The sequence below is a fragment of the Cornus florida genome, unplaced genomic scaffold (assembly GCF_030987335.1).
Source record: "Cornus florida cultivar Cherokee Brave unplaced genomic scaffold, ASM3098733v1 CherokeeBrave_3.0.0_Hap2_Chr02, whole genome shotgun sequence".
Taxonomy (NCBI): Eukaryota; Viridiplantae; Streptophyta; class Magnoliopsida; order Cornales; family Cornaceae; genus Cornus; species Cornus florida.
Genome location: NW_026775572.1, coordinates 105,787,152 through 105,792,487, shown reverse-complemented (window position 1 = coordinate 105,792,487; position 5,336 = coordinate 105,787,152). Strand labels below are relative to the sequence as shown.

At 36.5% G+C, this 5,336-nt stretch overlaps 1 pseudogene; it reads right to left on the bottom strand.

Moving 5' to 3' along the window:
* Positions 1-4,491: 4,491 nt before the first annotated feature.
* LOC132297750 (small nucleolar RNA R71) lies at positions 4,492-4,590 on the bottom strand (annotated as a pseudogene).
* Positions 4,591-5,336: the final 746 nt, after the last annotated feature.

The window sequence follows — 5,336 nt, the reverse complement described above, 5'->3', positions numbered from 1 at the left end:
TTGATACCTTTAAGATGTGAAGCTAAGCAACCATTGACAAAAGTCAGTTGGGTATAGAACACCCTAATTAGGGTTGGGTAATATGATTCATCAATATTGATGAATAACTCCCATTCCATAGTCCTAAATTTATCAAAAAATGACAGATTTTCGTGAATGCAAAAAGCATGATCAAAAACTCTACCTTCGGCGATTTCACGGTTGCGGAACTTTGTATTGAACAGTTCCTCCATGGCTGGGGAAAGATAATTTGCCTCAAGAACAGGAGGTGGAGTGGGAGTATCATCGCGTTTTCTCCTCTGATAGGGAGGAAGATCGAGATCAAGATTATAACTTGGATCCTAATTGTTTGGGGATTGAGGGTTCTCAACAGTTCGTGGTCGAGAAAAGGAGAATGAGGGGCCATTTTTGGTGTGAGGACGGTTGGTACGAACCATGATGAGGGTGATGGTGATAGATCGAGGATATGAGAGTGTAGATCTTGTTTGAGAATGGAAGTGGATGCCAGAGATGAAGAAAGAGAATGGAAAAATGAGAACAGTGCGAAGGAAATGATCGAAAAGAAGAAGGAAGAGCTTATATATTAAGTTCATCTGATCGATCAGATGGCATGATTTGAGCGATAGGATAAGATCTAAACTGCATGTGTGCGCATATATTGATGATCTGTGTGATCAGATAATCAAAAGTCAGGGATTATATGTGCGAACAGATAGAGGAAATGTGCGAACAGATAGACTTCTAAGTGATCTGTGCGAACAGTTGGTGCAAGTGTGTGATCAGATGACAGAAATTTTTAGATTTTTCATTTCGTCCAGGAGATGTATGATCAAATAATTATTGTGAACATATAGGATGAACAAATAATAGATATTTTTAGCATGATCATACCTAGTTGTCTGCGTATTGTGCAAAAACGATCTTCGGGAAGCGGTTTGGTAAAGATATCAGCTAGTTGATTTTTTGTTTTGATAAAGTGCAATTTAATGTCACTTTTAGCAACATGATCTCGTAAAAAGTGATGCCGAATTTCAATATGCTTTGTGTGAGAGTGCAAAATGGGATTTTTGGAAATATTAATAGCACTTGTATTGTCACACTGGTTGGGTATGTGATCAAATTTTAGCCCAAAATCTTTGAGTTATTGCTTGATGTAGAGAGTTTGTGCACAACTATTTTCGGCAGCAACATACTCTGCTTTGGCTGTAGATAGGGCGACATAGTTTTGTTTCTTACATGACCAAGAAACCAAGGAGGGGCCCAAAAAGTGACAAGTTCTACTTGTGCTTTTTCGATCTATGCGACAACCTGCAAAATCTGCATCTGAATAACTTGTGAGAAATCTAGTACATAGGTAGACACTAAACATGATGTCAGGTCTACTCGCTGTTAGATAAAGAAGAATTCCGATCATACCCCTATATTTCTTGATTTCCATATTTATACCTTTTTCATCTTTATCTAATTTTAAGACTGGACTTGATAAGCGCTAAAAAATGCGCATTTAAACCCCTTAATTTTGAATGTTCTAGGACCTTATTTTATCTTATTTCCCCGTTTTAGTCTAATTTCATGTTATTTCCCTTTTCAGACACTTATCCCCAAAATAAGTCAATTAAGTTGAATTAGAGCATTAAAAGAAGTAATCTCAAGCTTAGTGGAAGAAATGAGCAAAGTGGAAACAAAGTGGTGAAAAATTCCTCTCCGATCGATCGGACCAAGCTATGATCGATCAGACTATAATCGGTCCAACCTTGCCATGATGGATCAAGCTCTTTGTCCTTATCCTTAGGAAAATTTCCTATTCAATCGATCCAACCTTCTATTCGATCTATCGAACCTTTTGATCTTATCCTCACCAACCACTTTCGTCCTTTTCCTAAAAATATCCCAGCCTTGTCCTTATCCAAAAAGTGTGCCGCCATACTTTGATCGATCAGAGTAACCATGTGATCGATCGAACTGCCTCAAATTGCGTAAAAAATAGATTTCAAGCCGAATTAAAGGTGTGCTCGTGGTGCAATCATTTGGAGGTCTTAGTGCACGAGGTTTGACCATTGGGTGTGACATTTGAGCTACCTATATAAGGAATTTAGCCATTTTTAGTAAGAGGTTCGTTAGTTAGAGAGAGAATTGGCTAGAGATTAGAGAGAGAAACATATATTTTGGGAAAGTTCTTGCACTCATCGAATGTTTTTACCAAGAACACAAAGAGATGAGGATGAATTCAACCATGAAGATAGCCCTTGAGGGTTGGATGACAACATCAATTAGTGGCTAAACCATTCTTTTGGGGCTAGAGATAGCCCTAAGCATGCCTCCTAGACTTTAATGTTTTGTAATTAATAGGGATTTGTGTTGTAATTCTTATTGTGACCTCTTATTTATATAAATCTTGTTTCTACATGATTTGTGTAGTTTAATACTTTCAATTGATAATTTAATTCTATCCATGTGTCTATGTATGCTAGAATGAATGTTTATGTATTTTTCTCTATATTTGTGACATTGAATGATGTTTATATGTGTTGATATTATGAATCTAGTGATGGTCAAGGCATGTTACTTAATTGATTACTCTTATGGTTTATTTGATGGTTCATACTTATTTCTTGATGAATTGTGCCATCTCCTTAGTTTAATTAGTTTAATTTTCATGTCATTAGCATAGTTGTAGTGTAATTGCTTTAATTTCCTATATAGGTGGACAACCATTCTTGTTATTTGATATTCAATGCTTATGAATACAAGTAGTATATTTCTAATTCTTGAGTGTGCATTAATTGTGGGCTTATGGAAGGATTAATGGCTTAATTTGATATGTTGTGCTATTCACTAGATTGACTAGACAATGTATACTTACTTGGCCATCCATATTTAATATTTCAATTAATGGCACACACTTTCTTTTAGAACATATAATCCCCCTAATCTATCAAATATTAAATGTCTAGAAAGGCAATGCTTAGTAGTGAACTCTATGTCCCAATAATCCTCTCTCATTCTCTACACCTCATTTATTTAGTTGTTTCACATTGCATTACTTTAGCTTAAATTGTAGTATAATTCAACTAACAAACCCCTCTTTTGATCATTCGACCTACTAATCCAATATTGATTCCGAAATACCGTGTATTTCCCTTGGGACGATCCTTACTCATTCTTGCTATATTAGTAGTAGTTGGTAGTGGCAGTGGCATTTTATAAATTCAACCTTGGCCACGTTTCATCACACCTTGCAATTTGGTGCACCCTATGACACACACCAAGTTTTGGCGCTGTTGCCGGGGATTTGGCAACGCCGTATTCGAGATTAATTAGGAAATAGTACTCATTTGATCTTATTTTTACTTTATTTTACTTTTTTTACTTATTGTGTTTGTTCTTGATTGGCTAAGTACTTGGAGCCGAGGGAAGTGAAGCAAAGGAATTTTAAACCAAAAAAGCGAAGCTAAGCAAAGCATTAAAAGCTTAAAAAAAAAAAAAATTTGCAAAGCAAGGCAAAAATTAAATCTATTTTGAAGTTGCTTAAAGACCCTTTGTGAGCTATTCTAACTCTTTTTGCTTAGTTAAATCGTTGGCCCACGTGGTAACAATTCTTATTTTCATTATTTATCATCTACCCGCGAGGATGCAATTTATTTTCTTGCATTTGTTGAAAGCATGGGAGTATGGGATCAATGTATGTGGAGGTTTGTTGTTGATTGACTTGTTGCGGAGGAGAAGTGTTTGCTATTTGCAATTTGTTGAGTTGTTGCTTGTTTTGATTGTGCATACATGGTCGTAGGTCTTTGAATCTTACTCTTGTCCCATTGAATTTTAATCTTGAATCAATTATTCGTAATCCAAAGGGTAGGGGTAATTCAAGTGACTCCATTTCATCAATGGAGGAACATAATGAGGACCATGTTAAGGACCTTGGTCACATCGACCAGCATGGCATTCTTCACCCTAACGTGCATCATCAACATGATAACATGCAAGTACCATTAGGCATGCCTAGACCTTTCATTCCACAACAACAAGGCCAAGTTCCAATGGGAATGCCAAGGCCATTCTTTGCACCACCTCCACCTCCCGTTGTTCATGCAAATCATGGTGCTCATGTTAAGCCACCAATTGTAAATCCTCCCATTACTTTAAGAGACCATTATGTGCCCAATGAGTATAATGCACCAACATGCATTTAACTTCCTCCATTTAGAGCACACCATTATAAAATTAAACCATAAACAATCCAAATGCTTCCTAATTACCATGGGTTACCAAATGAAGAACATTATAAGCATTTGGATGAATTTCTTGAAGTTTGTTCCACCGTGAAATGCACGAACATGCCGGAAGAAGTTTTGAGGTTAAAACTCTTCCCTTTCACCCTAAAAGATAAAGCAAAATATTGGTTCAACAATTTGATACCTTTTTCTATACCTAAAAGATGCAACAAAAGTTCTTGAAGAAGTACTATCCGGTGTCTAAGACCAATGCAATGAGAACTTCAATTTGTGAATTCTCACAAGGGGATGGGAAAATGTTTCATGAGGCATGGGAGCGATTGAATGATTTGCTTAGGAGATGTCCTCACCATGACATCCCTAAATGGCAATTAGTTCAGTACTTCTTTGAAAGTTTGTCGGACAACCATAAGGGTATGGTTGATGCTTCTATGGATGGTTCTTATCTTGATAAGCATGAAGATGATGTGTGGCGTTTATATAAGAGCATGAGTGAAAACTCCATTCACTTATCTTTATCATCTAAAAATGGTACAAATATACATGGAAGGAAGAATGTAGGCATATATCGAATTGATAATTCTAATGATATAATCGCCGAAGTGAAGTCTTTATTCCAAGGGTTTCACTAATTTTTGATCAACCAAAATTCGGCCCACCAAGTGTCTTCTACCCCTAATCATACTCGTCATCATTCCAATGAATCATGCATGACTTGTTCTAGTGTTTTACATTTTACTTCCAATTGTCCTTATGGATATGCGCAAAGTGAACAATATGAACAAGTGAATGCCGCTTTTGTTAACTAAGGGAATAATCCCTAAGGCACTCATTATAATGTCGAGTGGAGGAACCATCTAAATTTCTATTGGAAAAGCTAAGGGGAAGGCTTAAACCCTTTCCAAAGTGGTTTCCAAAACAAATATGTTCTACCCCCTATGCAAAGCCCTTCCTAAGGTTATCGTTCATCTTACCAAGCACCAAATGGAAACCAATTTTTAAACTCTCATTTTCCAAACCAATCATTATATTCTCAAGGTAATTCATGAAGTCCCGCATTTGAAGAAAAAATCTTATCCACTTTGGGTACTTTGGAGGCAAATA